This window comes from Sinocyclocheilus anshuiensis, unplaced genomic scaffold (genome assembly GCF_001515605.1).
Source record: "Sinocyclocheilus anshuiensis isolate Anshui unplaced genomic scaffold, SAMN03320099.WGS_v1.1 scaffold1597, whole genome shotgun sequence".
Classification (NCBI taxonomy): Eukaryota; Metazoa; Chordata; class Actinopteri; order Cypriniformes; family Cyprinidae; genus Sinocyclocheilus; species Sinocyclocheilus anshuiensis.
Window position 1 is genome coordinate 844,256 of NW_015536587.1, and position 18,701 is coordinate 862,956.

Consider the following 18,701-nt stretch of genomic DNA (forward strand, 5'->3'; position numbering starts at 1 on the left):
CATTTTTTTGGGGGGGGGGGTTGATAATTACATGACGATAATTACACAGGATTTTGTAATAGATTTAGATCATTTATTTAGATTTTGATAATTATAATGTTACATTTTTTTAATCCGTTAATAGGTAATACTTTATTTTAGTGTCCTTGTTATACATCTTATGTGTCCTTACTATAGTAATAACAGAAAATTATGCATAATTACAAGCAACTATTCCTAAACCAAATTATAACCTTAATTTTATAGTAAATGTTAATTAATATTAGTCAGTATTTATTGTATAATTACACTGTAACGAGTGCACATGCAACAATTGTATGTATGTATATAGCCTATATATATGTGTGTGTGTGTGTATATAATATATAGGACTGTTATAAGCTTCATAACATGATTTTAGTTTCATTTCAGTTAATCATGGAGCTCTGATACAGATTTCAGTTAACATGAGAGTGTGTATGTATTATATTTTTATTAAAGGGTTTTAATAAACTGAAAAATAATACTGTTAACATTTTTATCTTTAAAAAAAATAGAAATATTACTATTATTATTATTTATATTTGTATTTATTTTTCAAGATAAAATGTTACCAGTATTATATATTTTTTATTATTCTTTATTATAATTATTTTTATATTCCTTTTGCCGTGTAAATGGATCTTAAATAATAATAATAAAAAATAATAATAAATAAAAGCTCTTTTTTAATCATATCTACCAGAAACCCCTAGCAACTAGGCTACGTAGCAATCTACGAACTTTTCATTAAATGTGGCATAAATTAGACCAAAAAAAAAAAAAACTTTTGCCTGTTGCTCCAGTTTTGTCTAGACTTGGTATAGAGCAGCTGTGGTAAGTTTTAAATGCATCTCAAAGTTTTTGCTGGGATTCCTGTGTGTAAAGTGGTAATCATATCCAAGTACACACTAAACCAAGCAAATGCTCACAGTGTTTTTACGACCATTATAAATATTTAGGCTCAGAAATATATTCACATCCTTTCACTTACATGTGCTGCATTTTATTTCGTCAGCATAATTAATAAGAGCGGTGTGAACGCGTTCGACGCAGTTTGTGCAGCTCGAGATGTGACACATTCTCTCCAGCAGCTGTCGCTGTTACTTCATGTGTTGTGGTCACGGTCATTCTGGGAATTATATTGTGGATGGCCAAATTACAGTCTATGTGACCAAAAAAGGACATGTGGCAGCTTTTGCTTCGACTCCCGACAGCGAGCTATAAGAGAACGACATGTTCGACCAAAATGGGAGAGTATAACGAGCGTTAAACGTGATTTCATTGCCATGTTCTTAAGTGATAATCAACAAATTGATACTGTTGATATGAGATGAGACAGAAACATACATACATTATTTACTCTTAATTCTATCCATTAGTTCCCATTCTAGATATTAAGGCCAGACAGATGAAGTCCAGCAGACTAGAGTAAAGCTTGTCTAATGAACACCATATTAGGCTGCTGAAGCGTGTTGTAGGCTACTTATGAGTCCAGCCTTACTTAAAAAAATAATAATAATAACAAAGCCCCCCAAAAAAGAAAAGAACAAAAATTGCAGCCATTCTGTCTCTACAAAATGCACACCATACAGTACATAACTCAGTAAAAGGAGGGATGTTGGTTTTGGCTTTTGGCTTTTGGCTCAGATTCAGTCCAAAATCCATGAGATATCAACCATCTTCCTCCAGTGTGTAAATCTGAATGTTCACTGAATACTGAGCTCAGCTGAGGTCTGTCTTTAAAGGGGTCATATGATGCGATTTCAATTTTTCCTTTCTCTTTGAAGTGTTACAAGCTCTTGGTGCATAAAGAAGAGCTGTAAAGTTGCAAAGACTAAAGTCTCAAATCCAAAGAGATATTCTTTATAAAAGTTAAGAGTCAACCACACCTACCTAAAACGGCTCGTTCTAACACGCCCCCACATACCTACATCACTATGTGGGAAGATTTGCATAACGCCGCCCAAATGTTCACGCAAAGAAAGAAGGTGTAACTTTTATTCACAAGCTTGAGGTATTCGGCCAATCACAATGCACTGGATAGCTGCCCAATCAGAGCACACCTTGCTTTTCAGACCGATCAGAGCCATAGAAAGAGAGAGTTGCTCGATCGTCACGTAATTCATGTGGACCTCAAATAGTTCCAGGAAGTTCATAGCGGGCAATTGAAATATATTTGAGTTGGAGAGACAGAACTGGGATTTTTGGTAATTAGTAGACAATAAAATCATGTATTTACATTATTTATAAAATAATGTATACATGTATACGTAGTATATACATGTAGTTATATCAGTTTTGTTTTTAAAAGATAAAATCCTCTAATATTTGAGGATTAATGTGGTCAGCTATCCTTATCTGCCTTGTTAACATATTTTAGGCTGAAGTTACCATGGTAAAAGTCCGTGTTTGCTATATAAACGATGGCTCTGAGACCGATGAGCTTTGTAAAAATCGACGCGTTTCAGAAAGGCGGGACATAGAGGAGAAACAATAATGTACAGTATGTGGAAAATAATGTGTTTTTTTAACCTTAAACCGCATAAACACATTTCATTACACCAAATAAACAAAATAATGTTCTTTTTAGCAGCATCATATGACCCCTTTAAAGTCTGATCTGAGGCATGATGGGAAACCTTGTTAATGATGCGAACCCTGCATGAACTCGTATGGTTACGCAAAACCCACATTCACACATGCAGCAAGACCAGACTGTAAAGTACTATTTAAAGGGATAGTTCACCTATAATACAAATTGTCATTTGCTCCCCATCATGTCATTCCAAACCTGTTTCCCTTTCTTCTGCAGAAATGGGTTAACTGTCCCTTTAAGCCACTGTAAAATCAGTATTTGTTGATGTTGATGTTGAATATTGGGTTGACATATATCAATGTCTGAAGTGGGATGATTTCTTCAACTTGGTAGTAACATTTTTTAAGTGAAATGCTGAAAATTTCAGGCATAAATTCTCAAGAGATGAAACTTAAAAGAATAGTTTCACCCAAAAAAGAACATTTACTTGTGGATTATTATGATGTTTCTATCAGCTGTTTGGACTCTCATTCTGACGGCACCCATTCACTGCAGAGGATCCACTGGTGAGCAAGTGATGGAATGCTACATTTCTCCAAATCCGATGAAGAAACAAACTCATCTACATCTTGGATGTCCTGAGGGTGAGTAAATGTTTTTAATTTTAATTTCTGGATGAATTTCCCTTTATAAAAGCCTTGGACAGATTGTAAAACCATTTGCAGTCCATTATTTTTTATGTGCTATTGCTGTGTTCTATTATTCAGCTGCATGAGCAGCACATGCCCTGCTGTCGGTTTCCTGTCAGCTGGACACATTTTTGTGAAATTAGAGGCTTTGTTTAGATTGCTGCAGTCATACCAAAGGAATGACGCTGGTATTGAGAGGGCAGTGGTCGCATTTCTGGCTGACGCTAATATGCTTCAGTGATTTATGACTCATAAAGCTGCTAATGTTTGAAGTTTTGTAATATTTGTTAAGTAAAAATGCTCTTTTTAGAGAGTCTTACAAGAATTTTTTATTTTTACTCATTTGGTTCTTGAATTGATTAAGAAATGATATGTGAAGTTTAGACGATGGAATGCCATAAAGTGTGTCAACCTCTAGAATTTAGTTTTGGAAATCTCAGGCTTTATGTTCAATTAAAATTAGTGTGTGTGTGTGTGTGTGTGTGTGTGTGTGTGTGTGTGTGTGTGTGTGTGCGTGTGCGCGTACAGAGTTGGACACGTGAAGATCAGCCATCTGCTATGGGGAGTTCAGGTATTCATAACTCAAGTGCATAGCAGTTTTATTTTATTTTTCAGTAATCTTAACATCACATCAGGCCTGAAGTGGAATTCTTCCCAAAGAAGAAAAGGGGAAAAAGGAGGGGAAACATTGTTGTCACAGCTGTTTGACTCATTTTAAGCAACGCTCTTGCCTAGGAATGAAAACCAGCTCACATTTGTTTGCTTTGTGCAGTGTTTCTATTGTTAATGAATTTCTGTAGCGTTAACACTGCTGTCAGTGCCTTCAAATCTGACACCTGGTGTGCCAACAAACACGTTTTGTGAATTTGAATTGAATTGGCCACACATCAGGATTATTATAGTAACTAATACAAAAAAAAAACTAAAACTGAAATAAAAGTAATAAAAAAAACTATATGGATATATTAAAAAATTAATAAAAATGACCAAAACAACAAAATTACTACAATTATTTTGACTTCAATTAAAATTAAAACTAACATTCAAAATGTCAATAAAAACTATAATAGTACCTTATATTAAAATAACACTGACAGGATGTGGAATTGGAATGACAGGAAAAGGTTTTACAACAAAACAAATAATTACATCATTCATTTGGAAAGAATTTGATAAATGATTTATATCCTGATATGTTGAATATTTTGTATGACAAAATATTGTTACGACTAAAATCAAAATTTTGTTATGACAAAATATCCACTTATAACAAAGTAATATTGACCATATTTTTATTTAGTTATGTATTTAATAAATTATAATGAAATTAGATACAAAATTGTCATAAAAAAATAAACTATAATGAACTTAAAATATAATGAAATTAAATATATGTTTATATTAAGTACAATTTTAATTTAGTGGCATTTTAAATGTTGCTTATATGTAATGTTTCTGAAAATATCAAAATATTAAATGAAATGGATTATTAAAATGTATAAATTTATTTATTTAATTCCATTTCTTATTCTTTAAATTCAAGTTTGAATTACATTGTGCCTCCTGCATTCTAACACAGTTAGAAATAAAGCACTGAATAGGCATTTTTAATTCTATTCTAAATGGCGCACGATCCAGTTAGTTGTGCGATCACATGAATATTGTCGCCTAGAACTGGTGTCTTTTAAACACAGTCAGTCTTTGTGAAGATGAGAAGGAATCTGCTCGGAGAGGCGCGTCTTTTGAGAGTAAACTCAGCAGGCGCGGTGGAATGATCCGGACTGTACGCGTGCCTATTTTAGGCTTGTTCGTGAAAGGGGTTGCCCGATTTCCGTGTGGTGTCATCCCTGAGGAGCGCGGCTCATGAGACGCAGTGTGTGCTCTCCGGGGAGGCTGTTTATTGTCTGAGATGTCATTACTGCGCATTTCTGTCATCTGTTCTTAGTTAGCAGCAGTGTCTGCTAAAACTAGCATCACTATTACTTTTGCTCATACTTAGGTTTAGTGATCTCACCAAGTCATTACTTTAAGTATTAAACATTTATGTATTAACTTAAAACCGGGTTAAATAACAAAAACTTACAATGAAGGAGGGGCACAATCCATTTCTAGGGTCTTATTTTCTGGCTTGGGCCAGTAAGTAACCACCTATTAATGATCCTGAACTCCTTAGCAATACACTTAAAGCCATTCTGAACACCTTAGCAAACTATTGGCAGTGCCCACACCAGCAAAACAAAACACGCAGCATCATTGTACATGTAGTTTTGCACATGCAAGAAACAAATGTAACTGTAGTTTTGTTATCATTCTCAAAATATTTATAAGAAGCATTGCAGTCATTAAATAATTTCTTAGGTTCAGGGTTATAGTTATGGAAGCCAGTTTCCAACACAGGATTAATAATAATAATGATAATAATAATAAAGGTAATTGCAAGTTTTTGTCACACAATTCTGACTTTTTCTCGCAGTTGTGAGTTTACATCTCAGAATTGCATGATATAAACTTTTTTCTCAGAATTGTGTGTTCATATCTCGCAATTCTTACTTTATAACATGCACTTGCAAGTCAGAATTGTGGGATATAGACTCGCAATTGTAAGAAAATGTCAGAATTGGACTTTATAACTCACAAATGTGTTTATATCTCAGAATTCTGAGAAAAGGAATCAAAATTGCAGGATATAAATTGCAAGAAAAAAGTCAGAATTGTGAGATCAAAAGCCGCTATTATCTTTTTGTCACGATCACCACTTGATAACCACCAGAGGGCACTCCATCCCATACCTCTGTCACTCATTCTTGGGCTTCATCTCCATTAATCCTTTGCCCGGACTCATCAGCACTCATTGTTTGCACCTGTGTCTCGTTAACCCCTGCTCACCCTATATAGGCTAAGCCTGGTTCATTTTTAACATTCATTGCTAAGTCTTGCATGTGTCATCTGCATTTCTAGTGTCCTAGTTCTCCTGTGTCTTGGTTCCTGGTTTGTTTATCCTGTCTGTTTTTGAATTTCCCTTTGCCTGTGTTTTTTGCGTGTTGCTTAAGTGATGGCGAGATGAAGCCTTATGAAGCATTGAAGCTTTTCATCCAAGTGGTTCACAAAAGGGTTCATTTCTCGAGACTTCATTTGCTCACAATACGACCTGGTGGCCAAAGAGTGTAAAACAAGCAGATGCATTATGACACACTGTTTTGCACCAGTTAAGGCTTAGAAATAACGGTGAAGAAAAAAAATTATATTTCCACAGACTAATCTATTTATATGAATATAATGTGTATTTCATAATGATTGTATAACATAATATAACATAACTGTGTAATAAACGTATTGGCTTGAAATGAATGGGGCTATCAAATGTGTGTAAATCAAGTCTTTGCTCATAATAGGAAGGAGGGCCAATATTATTAGTCTAAAACTGGAAAGTGGCTGAGTTTAACAGGGTAGAGGACTGTGAATTTACAAGATTCGAACCGCTTCCTGAAGCAGTCAGGCTAAGCGAGGCTTCGGATGTCATTTCTCGACACACGCTCCGAAGCCTCGGCACAGAACCTAACATCACTACTGTTGCTTTTGTTTGGACTGATTGCCCGTGTTATGACCTTTGCCTGTTTTGGACTTTGTGGATTACCCCTTCATTAAAACACTGCATTTGGATCCTCAACCCTCGTTTCTATGTGCAGTTCAAGATACTTTTCGTTTTTTTTATTCTGTGGTGGAAACAAGCTTCCATATATAGCTAACTAAAACTAAATAAACTATATTTAAAAAAGACTAAATTACTAAAAAAAATTTCTGTTGTCTCACTTGAGTAACATAATGAACAGTTTTTATATCAGTGTACACTCTAAAAAATGCTGGGTTGTTTCAACCCAACGTTGGGTCAAATATGGACTAACCTAGCTGTTGGGTTACATTTTTTAATTAAAGTTTTAACCCAAAAGTTGGGTTAGTCCATATTTGACCCAAAGTTGGGTTGAAACAACCCAGCATTTTTTAGAGTGTACATGAGTGTTCAGTCCAGTAGGCCTACTTTAGCCAGAAATGGCTCATTTAGTAGCAGTCAAGGTAAATTATCAATTATTACACGCTTTATTAATTAGTTCCCTCTTTTTATGTAAATTGTGTATATGTTGTACTAATTCCCACGATTTAACTAAATTAAAACAAGTGGATGAATTAATACAACATGGCCACATATTAATAAGTTGTGGGAACGAATTCTTAGTATGTGGCCACAATTGGTGGACACATTTTGTAATATTCTATAAGTGATCCACCACCTTAAAACATTTTGGAACCAGTGCTCTGATTTCTGCTGTCGGCTATCTTATAAGGAATCTTCCATGCTGTTCTACTAACCGTGGTGTGACTAGCTGTCAGCATTTCTGAGTCAGCAATGATGCCACTGATATATCTGGATTCGAGCTCATGTTGGACACCAAATACTTGAGGTGAGGAGCTAGTGTCTTTTAGCAGCCTAAAGCTGGCACTGGTTTGAAGAATGCTTTCAATCATCTGAGCACACCCTTCCGTCGTCATGACACCCCTCCTCAGACAGGCACATCAAACTGTCCTCATAAACATTTTATAGACCAGCATTTGCGCCTTTCAACACCACACAAATAGATCAGCATTGGTCGTTTTAAATGCTACAAGTGAATTTAGCCATCACAACATTATAGTGTATGGTTGAAGGTTTGTTTGTTCTAGCCTGGACCAGCACGGAAGTTCAGTTAAGATGGTCTGAGCACTTTGAGAAGTACCAGAGACAAAAGCTTAGAGATGTTGGCAGCGATAATGCACCGTTTATTCATGAGTGCTAGCCTGGAACTGTCAGAATTAGTTTTTGGTGTAACGCAACACCTTGCTGTCTCGTTCTTAGAAAGGAAAGTGGCTTCTTTTCTTTGCCAAGAAAAGAAGCCACATCTTTCATTAGAAGAAAAGCCCTGCCGTAAGCGTTTTCTTCCTTTTTCTGTCTCGCTGCTGCGGCTTTCCCCACCCAAACGCTACTAAAGCTGAATAAACAGCAATGGACAAGGGCTCACTGAGTTTCTGGAAATATGCGGAGGAAATGAGTCTCTCATTTAGACAAATGGCCCACTTTTGAGAGGAGTCAAATGAGCCTGCATGGACTGAACAGCAGGTTGGAGAACATGTTACTTTCAGTCAAAAGGAGAAACTGAAATGATCACTGTTGAAGTTTAGATTATACTGTATGAGCCTTAAAAATTTAAAAATTTACTGACACCCCATAGCTTCAATATTTTGTTTAAATAGCAATGTCAGTAACAAGCTGTTTAGGGTGGTGTAGCCTAGTGTTTAAAGCTGTGGGCTGGAAACCGAAAGGCTGTAGATTCAAATCCCAGACGTAACTCATAATCTAATGAAAGCTGTGATAAAACACCGTAGGTTCAAAACCCACATGTAATTCATAATCTGCCACCGCTGTGCTCTTGATGAAAGATTGTATTTTCAAATCTCAGAAGTAATTTATAATCTACCACCATTGTACTCTCAAGGAATAATTCTAGGTTCAAATCCCAAATAAATAACTCAATATATGGAAGCCCATTTCTAGTAAAAACATAAAAAGGTAATTGCGACTTTATTTCTCGTAACTGCAACTTCATATCTTTAATATGATTGCAAAGACGTTATATCTCCCAAATGCATTTTTGTTTCTCATAATTGTAAATGTATATCTCACAATGTAACTTTGTTTTGCATTATGACTTTATATCTCACAATTGTGGCTATGTTTCATGTAATTGTAACTTTATCTCCTAATGTGACTATTTTTCAATGACTTTATATCACACAATGCGATTTTATTTCTTGTACTTAAATTATTTTCTCATAATTGTGACTATATCTCACAATTGCGAATTTGTTTCTCACAATTGTACATTTTTATCTTGTGATTATATATCACAATTGTATTTGTGACTTTGTCTCAAATTTTATTTTTTCAATTGTCACTGTATATCTCACAATTGTTGCTTTGTTAGTAATTCTGACTATATATATGATTATGTGACTTCTGTTTTGCAATGCAACTTTATTTCATATTTTAAACTTTATCTCATAATTACCTTTTTTATTTTTCACTCTGAGGTGGAAATAGACTTCCATATAAATATGATTACTTTTGTTAGTACAAGCACATAATGAGTCAAAAAGGAGTAAAAACATTGTGGCCCTGGTTCATTTATCACACTGTAAATGGAGGTTCAAGTGGAGTGGGATATTCAATTATGGGATATAATATCCCGTTCAGTGTCTCATTTTGACACATGTGCCATGTCGTCCAAGTATTTCCATTCAATTTTGCAAATTGTGCATGAGTAGTTTGCTATTCTGAACACTGGTTTGTATCAAAGTATCAGTGAAATTACAAATTAATGACAAGGTCAGCGATTGATTGAGGCTAAGCCAATCATATGCTGTTAAAGTTCAAGGTTTTCCGGGTATAAATGCTCCAATAAACCATTATTTCATTAATTTTATTGTCTTCCATTTCTTTTTATTATCTTCTGTTCTATCAAGAATAAAAGAGCCCTAATGTTAACCATGTTTCCCCCATCTGATTGGAGATCTTTCAAAGAATCTGACCCTTGATTTTCAGACTTTCATCAGACGTCCACTTTCATCTCTTTCACGATGAGGTTTTCCTCGTCAAAGCTTTGAGGAGATATTAGACACCACACTGTTGACTGTTAACATCCCTTGGCAGTTTTCTTAAAACATCATAAGCTCAGCATCAGATTTTATGACTAAGTTCAGTAGAGTCAGCAGAGGAGTTGAACTTAGATGAATTCCTCTGACTGATCTTGGCCTCTCTCCCATTTCTTCCAGCTCTCAGACAGGAAGTGTGAACCCCCCACCAAGACTGACACGAGAACAGTCACAGCATCTGAACAAATACTGACAGGGTCACGAGGGCCTGATCTCGGGTGAGCGGACAGCTTGTCAAGAGGTGTGGGATGCTATGGTATGTCTCACTCAAAACAACTTGCAGTTGTGACGCAGAGTCACCATTAACATTTTGTCTGTGTGTCCAAGTGACTGTGTGTGTTTCACTCACTCAAAACCACGAATGCCCTGGGCTTCCCATGGTTCATGGATTCAATATACTTTCAGTTTGCATGGCCTTAGCATGTTGATAAGCTCATGTGTTGTAGTGTAATGGGTACACAAATGGCACTCTCTACGATAAGTACACAGGAGAATCAGTATACTCCAATAGAGTCTGATTTTAGCATGTTGATATGCTAATGTGTTATTGCTAAAGTGTAATGCATTCTCTATGATAACTGCAGTATATTCCAACAGTGCTAATGTGCAATGTGTACAAATAACATTTTATAATAAGTGCACAGGAGAATCAACAATTCAAATAGAGTTCAATGCATTCTGGGATTGCAATGTCTGTAAGCAACACATGTAATGTTTACTACCTACTTTTTGGAGCATCTTTTATGCCAGATGATGTCTTCGAATAGTGTCTATAGATAGGCAGCACACTTATTGACTTGACAAGTCAATAAACAGTTAATTCCAAAATGCATGTATCCTCAGGTAAACCACCCAGTCTCCTCATTTAGCCCTAATTGATTTGTCCCGACTGGGTGAGATGAACATGACACACGGTCAGTAATGAAGACGAGCACATACCCAGAGGTTTTATAGCTCAGTGAAATGGAAACAAAACTATTTAGGAAGCCGTAAACTCAACAGCGGAGCTCATCATGTCAGCGCTCAGCACCCAGATCCATATAAGGGAAGATCTGCTACTGCTCCTGTGGAAAGTTTTCACCTGCTGACATCCAGGAATGGAAAAAATGGGCAAATATTGATGGAGTTCTGTCAATGTCACGCTATACTAACACACATGTTAAACTGCCTTAATAAGAGGAACCAAGCCATCCAAGCATCTGACTTCAGACCTGACTCTCTGCTGTTTTGACTAGATAGATAGTACTTATTTTAGTGGAGTTTGTCACCAGAACATTTTGAAAACATTGTCTTGTACCAGTGAACCTCCTAAATGTGGTCCATCAGTGCAGGAGAATTCCTGTTCTCCATCCGGCCCCGATGCTGTTATGGAATCTCTTATCTTGAGGATGCAAAGTAAAAGCAAACTTCCAGTAAGTGCTTTGTTGACTCCTTCCCAATAGTGTCCAAGTGTTCAACACTGGAGTACTGGGTTTCTCTGCTGATTTCATAGCTAGAAGGTTTGTTGTCTGTCAAGCAGCATTTGATTTTTAGTCTTTTTAACTTGTTTTTCCATTCATTTTCAAGTGAAAATTGATCTTCTGAACTTCTGGAGGAGAATAATCGCTGTCATCTCTTGTCACACATTAATTCACCTTTCTGGCCACATGATGTGGTTGGCCTGCATGAGATATGGCTCCGAGTTTTTTCCAGCTGTGCTACTGAAACACAAACAAACACTTCTTATGGAGGAACCCTCACTAGCCCACAACTATTCAACCATTATGACATCAAACAGACTTTTAAACAAGAAAAAAAAAGGCCTCAAATAAATCACATTCCACTGCCAAAGCTGCTTGTTTTTCACATTATCATGAATGATGTGAAATGCAGAGAAGTTTGTCTACTTATTTTCTTCTTCGGGGAGTTGCTTTACTGACAAATAACAGCTTAAAATGAGTGGAGACATGTAGTTCCCGAAGTGACTGGCTGCTTGGTAATTTGAAGGCTGTACGTGTGAAAATACTGTGAAAGCTGTGATAATTCCATCGTGGTTAGAGGAAGAGATGGGCATTTTTGGTGTCATTTTTTTCACACAAACTTCTCTTGGCAGAACATCAAGATGGCAGTTTCGCATGATAGTTAAGATTTATGTACGCACGCGACACAAAGGCTGTTGCAAAGTTCTCAGTAAAATTATGCTACTCTATAAGACCTCATTTTCATCAGAATGAAAGTGTTGCAAGTGCCTTTTTTGGGAATACAGCAATCTCAGAATGCATTGTGATGAGCTAAGTAAAAAAATGTATAAATAAATAAAAATGGTACAAAGAATAAAGGAAAAGTTGACTCCAAATGTAAGCATTTTTATTCAGTTCTTAAAAGTATTGATAAAAATATTTCTTTAAAAAAAACTCATCGAACTTTTACCTAATGCTATGCTACATGCCATGTATTGTTTATTGATTTCTTAAACAAGTTAAGCGCAAACCCTGATTTTCAGTATTTTATTGGTCATGTCAATAAGTGACCAAAAACAAATACTAACCACTAACCATAACCTTAGCGCTGTACATCCTAATCCATGGTAGTACATCCTAATAGATATTATTACTGTTTGCAGCGATCAGATCCATGATTTTTCTTATGTCTGAACGTGTCCGGTAACTCTGTGATTGAGTTGACCAATTAAATCACCTGTGGGGTGGGGTTTGCACTTAACTCATTTAGGAAAAAAATTACATAAATGTTTTGCTTATTAGAGTATTAAGTTGTTAGCTTAGCAACATGCTAACACCAAACAAATCTTTTCAAAACAATTTTCAGTGGTCGCCCATCCAAATTTAGATTTTGTTGTCATATCCCATTCAGTCCTTTTATAAGCAATACTAAATGCTCCTGAGGTGTCTGAACCACATTATCCAACTGGACCGTAAATATCTACTGATTAACTACCATAGTACAATACATTGTTGGAGAAACTAACCAAGCAGTCATGACGGTCCCGAAACCCTTAATGACATGCTCGCACCTCCGTTGTTTGAACCACATTGGTTAGACATATGACTGTCATTAATGACATCATGCGCAGGTGGAGTAATAACTTCTACTAAATCATTGATTCAAGAAATCTGAGATGCTGCTGTATCAAACATGGCACGTGACGACTACATTATTATTTTTGTTCCCTGTCGTTTTGCTTTATTTGATGTTTGATTCATCGTGGGTTCCCTCTTACGTCATACCTTGTGCATTTATGCATATGCGGACTCTTCATAAATAGCGTTAATTGAGGGCGCGCTGAAATAAATATATATATATTGAAATGTATGAATATTTAAATGGAACGAAAGATATAGTATGTACTACATGTTAACTTGCTCATTGTGCACAAGAGCATGAAGTCCAATTGTCATATTAGCAATAAACTATGCTTCTCACCACAGGTTGACGCTATAGTCCCAACCATGTAAGTTTGCAATGCTGTTTGTGAATGTTCGTTTGAACTAACGTTTTGGGAAACACGGTATTCTTGAACTATGTTTGTAATGACAGAACTTGCGACCATAGTTGACTAACAATGCTTTTGAGTAATGCACCCCTGGATAGCATGTCAATTTGTATATCATCACGCAAACCACAAAACCTACATGTTCTATTCAACACAGTTCTCTACTTTAGATTACTATTGGTAAATACATAGAATGGCTAGCTTGGATTATAAAAGCACTTTCTGCTTTAAAAGGAAGCTGCCTACTGTAGTATATGGACTGCAGACAGCAAGACTCCTCACAGCAGGGGTCACCAAACTCTGTCCTGGAGGGCCGGTGTCTTGCAGAGTTTAGCTCCAACTTGCCTCAGCACACCTGCCTGGAGGTTTCAAGTGTACCCAAGACCTTGATTAGCTGGTTCAGGTGTGTTTGATTAGGAGTTGGAGCTAAACTCTGCAGGACACCGACCCTCCAGGACCAAGTTTGGTGACCCCTGCCTCAACAGTGTTCAAGAGCAGTTTCAAATCAGTGCCAAATAATAAAAGAATCTGCCCCTATCGTCCTCATCTCTGCCTTGGGCTGTAGTCATGTAGGCCTTACATTAGACATGCTTTAGTACTCAGGGCAAAAATCTGCCCAAGCCCGCCAGGCATTTCTTCCATCCCTGTGCTGAGAGACCAGCTCAGCTCCGATCTCTCTCAAACAGCTTGCAGCAGCAGAATGCTGCACATTTCTTTAATGGGTACCAACAATTCAAACGTGACACCCCTTATGCCGGGGTTTATTAAGTACACAGCCCATAAAGGGATCTAGTTCGCCTCTCTCCACGTGTACATCTGTGGGAGTAGTATAGCCTTTTGGTTTGATTGGCCTGTTGGTTTTTGTGTTGCAGGAATATGTTTGCTTTCTGCTGTGAAGAGTATGTAGGGTCATTATTGCAAAACAAACCCTGACAGATTAGGTCCTGAAGTGAAGTGGTCTTATATCACTCTTGCCATCATGACTACATTACACTCTTGAAGGTCCCAAAAGGGAGTTTTGCAATGCTATAGAAGAACCAGTTTGTTCATATAATCTTTCAGTTAAAAGTTCTTGAACCATTTTTTCCCAATGTGAAGAATATTTTAATAATCTGAACAACATGGAACCAATAAAGAACCTTTTTTAGGATTGTGTCCTATTTATTATGCTGTTATTTACTAAATAAATAAATGTATATGAAATATTGATTTAAGTTTATTAATTGAAATATTGATTAGAAATTATTTTATTTTATGAGAAGAAAGAGAACACACAATGATACAAGAAACTTGGAAATTTGAAACTTGGAGATTTGGAAAATGACATCTTGTTTTTTTCTTTAATAATTTTTTATCAGTATTAAGAGATATTCACGCACAAATGAAAATTCTCTTTTTTCCTTCTCATATGATTCAATATGTCATTATGTATGTAAAACTGTTCCTTTCCATGCAAAAAGATATAAAAGTATCTCTAAAACTGACAAAAAGTACAACAGAAGTACTCATTACATTCAAAGTCATCTAAAGCCATATGAAATGACATGGAAAGGAGCAGCTTGGACATTTCTCTAAATAACTTAATTTGTGTTCCACGGGAAAAGGAAAATCGTATGGGTTTCTGATTAAATTAAAGTGAGTAGATGCTGACAGAACTGTCATTTTTGGCTAAACTAGCAGTTTATGTCATTACAGTATGTTGTACACTAATTCAAATAGTGTTGGTGAAACCTTAGTGTAAGCGATACATGAGCTTGTTATTAAATTCACATGTGTCTGGTCCTTCCTCCAGTGATAACTATCACAGGGTTTGATTTCACTGGCATGACCGAGTGGAAGCAAGTGTACGCGTGTATGTCATCACCCCTTGATATGTGTGTGTTGGGCACTCAAGTTGCGGTGGGGTCGAGTTGCACCTCTGCCACTCACTTCCCCTCTCTCCATTTACTGTCCAGAATGAATTTACCCCAGCATGGTACTGGTTAATCCTCTCTATATATACACTGCAGTTTCCCAGAACTCCTCAGATGGTATCAGAGGGGGCAAGGGACTCCTGAGAGACTCAGAAAGTCCAGTTTGTCATTGAGAATGAATTCTCTGGGGAGCTTTGGCTGCTTCCTGCTGCAGGGGAGAAACAGAGATAAAGTGAGGGTCATGTGACTGTATGTGGATTAGTTTAGTGAGACTTCTGGGAGTTTTGGAGACCTTTTCTTCATATGAGCACATTTCTTTGTGTAAGCAACTATATTTTACCATTTTCTTTTAAGAAAGTTGTTCCCAGGATTCTACAATGATGTTCTGGGTGGTGACTAGGGTTTTCCGAGTGGTTACTAGGTAGTTGCTAGGTGGTTTCTGTGGTGTTTTGTATGGTTGAGGGTTGCTAAGCAGTTGCTAGGATATTTTGGGTGGTTACTAAGTGGTTGCTGGAGTGTTCTGGATTGTTGCTAGGGTGTTTTTGGCGTTTGCTAGGATGATGCTCTGCAATTGTTAGAGTTTTCTGAGTGGTTACTAGGGTGCTGCTAGGTGGTTTCTGTGGTGTTCTGGGAGGTTGCTGGTTGCAAAGCAGTTATTGGATCTTCTGGGTTTCTATGTGGTTGCTAAGGTGTTTTGGGTGGTTACTAGGGTGATGCTATTTGGTTGCTAGAGTTTTCTAGGTGGTTGCTAGGGCATTACTAGGTGGTTTCTGGAGTGTTCTGGGTGGTTGCTAGGGCATTGCTAGGTGGTTTCTGGAGTGTTCTGGGTGGTTGCTAGGGCATTGCTAGGTGGTTTCTGGAGTGTTCTGGGTGGTTGCTAGGGCATTGCTAGGTGGTTTCTGGAGTGTTCTGGGTGGTTGCTAGGGCATTGCTATGTGGTTTCTGGGGTGTTCTGGGTGGTTGCTAGGGCATTGCTAGGTGGTTTCTGTGGTGTTCTGGATGGTAACTGGTTGCAAAGCAGTTATTGGATATCCTGGGTAACTATGTGGTTGCTAAGGTGTTTTGGGTGGTTACTAGGGCGATACTCTGCGGTCGCTAGAGTTTTCTAGGTTGTTGCTTGGGCATTGCTAGGTGGTTTCTGGGGTATTCTGAGTGGTTTCTAGGGCACTTCTAGGTGGTTTCTGGTGTGTTCTGGGTGGTTGCTAGGGCACTGCTAGATGGTTTCTGTAGTGTTCTGGATGGTAACTGGTTGCAAAGCAGTTGTTGGATCTTCTCAGTTAGTAGGTGGTTGCTAGGGTGTTTTGGGTGGCTACTAGTGTGATGCACTGCGGTTGCTAGAGTTTTCTAGGTGGCTGCTAGGGCATTACTAGGTGGTTTCTGGAGTGTTTAGGTGGTTGCTAGGGTGATGCTCTGTTGTAGCAAGAGCATTTCTCTGAGGTGTTCTGTGTGGTTGCTAGGACACTGCTAAGTGGTTTCTGTAGTGTTCTGGATGTTAACTGGTTGCAAAGCAGTTGCTGGATCTTATGGGTTAGTAGGTGGTTGCTAGGGTGTTTTGGGTGATTACTAGGGCGATGCTCTGTGGTTGCTAAAGTTTTCTGGGTGGTTGCTTGGGCATTGCAACAGTATGTGGTTTCTGGGATGTTCTGTGTGGTTGCTGGTTGCTAGGCAGTTGTTATTATATTCTGGGTGGTTGATAGTCAGTGCTCTTTGAGGTTGCCAGGACATTGATCAGCAGTAGCTTAGCTTAGTTGATAGGTGGATACTACTGGGTTTTCTAAATGATTGGCAGGACCTTACCAGGTGGTTGCATGTAGATGTCTCAGAATTATATTTTGATATAGCTTGTGTCCCTCATTCTCAAGCAGTGTAAGTCTTTTTATTCCCCTTTAATATCCACCGTAAGTTACTTAGAAAAGTAAAATTGCATCTTTATATTTAGCCACATGATTTGAGGTATCATTCACATCCATAGTCCAAATGTTTCAAATCATTAACCCTACATATGAGAAATAGTAATAGTCATATTTGCCTATTTGGTCAACGGCTTAAAATACAGCTTAACATTTAATGTTGAGTTCTATATGTAAGTATGAAGATCATCTATGCAGAAGGACTCTTGTTCTTGCCAGCTTCTCTGGTTTCCTTTGCCTTTCATTCCATAATCCTCGGTAGACATGGGAAGTGTGACCTCCCCTCAGAAGCTTCCGGACAGTCATTAGTAGAGCCTTAAGGAGGACTAAGATACTGTGGTCTTTGAAGCATGAATTTGATAAATTTAGACTTTGTAAATGACAAATGTTAATGCATGTCAATGCATTTTTTCTATAAAAAGAAATGTTATCATGCTTTGCTTAATTGCTTTTTATAATGCTGTAATTCTATTTACATGTCAAATTAGTTTTGAAAAACACATTTTACGCAATACTGAAACAAAGCCAAATAACACAATTGTCAATTTTTCTCCACTGTGTATTTTAAAGTACTTGCATTCAGTTTGGGAAAGGACAGTGTTCCAGAGTTGAGGTCACATCCCAAGGGTCCACAGATTTAGATAAAAATGCATCGGATGGCAGCGCAGATCCCTAGCATGAAGGGCCTCGTGTCATAAAACCATTGGGTTTGTTATGGTACAAGATCACCAGAGATGATAAACCGTCAGAAACCCAGAGGAGAAAGAACAACTAGAAGACAGAAACAATATTCTTTCCACAGCAGCCTCGGCTTCCCTTATCATTCCTGGTACTTGTGTGTCTTTAAATGCTGGAACAGATGGGAGAAACAATAAGATAATTTTGTCGATCAGTCTGTTCCATTCATGCGTATTTCTTCAAATATAAACCGTTTGATTTGTATTAGTTGGACTGGAGAAAGCTGAATATTAAAAGGTCTCAAATAACACTTGCTCTCTCATCTCTACCCAGCCTGTCACTATAAATTTGTACTGTGAGGGATTGTGGGCTAATCCAAAATGATCCTCATATAAACAGCGTTCAGTAAAGAGCTGAACAAAGCCAAGTATCAGTTCACACTATCAGAAACTTTTTTTTTCTAGGGGGAAAAGTATGAGAAAACCATTTTAGTCTGTCTCAATGAGTTACTTATCAAACGACCAACCAGATGGTGGGAAATATTTTCAAATAATGTCTTTAGAGAACTGCATTTCAAAAAAATGCAGTTCATAATCTTCTCAGTTATTGTTTTACAAAATACAAACTATTGTCTAACACTCACTTTAATGATATCCAACGAAATTCCCAAATCTGCTTAACTGCTATGACTGTTGCAGGCCTCAGAGGTATTTATGTTATGTG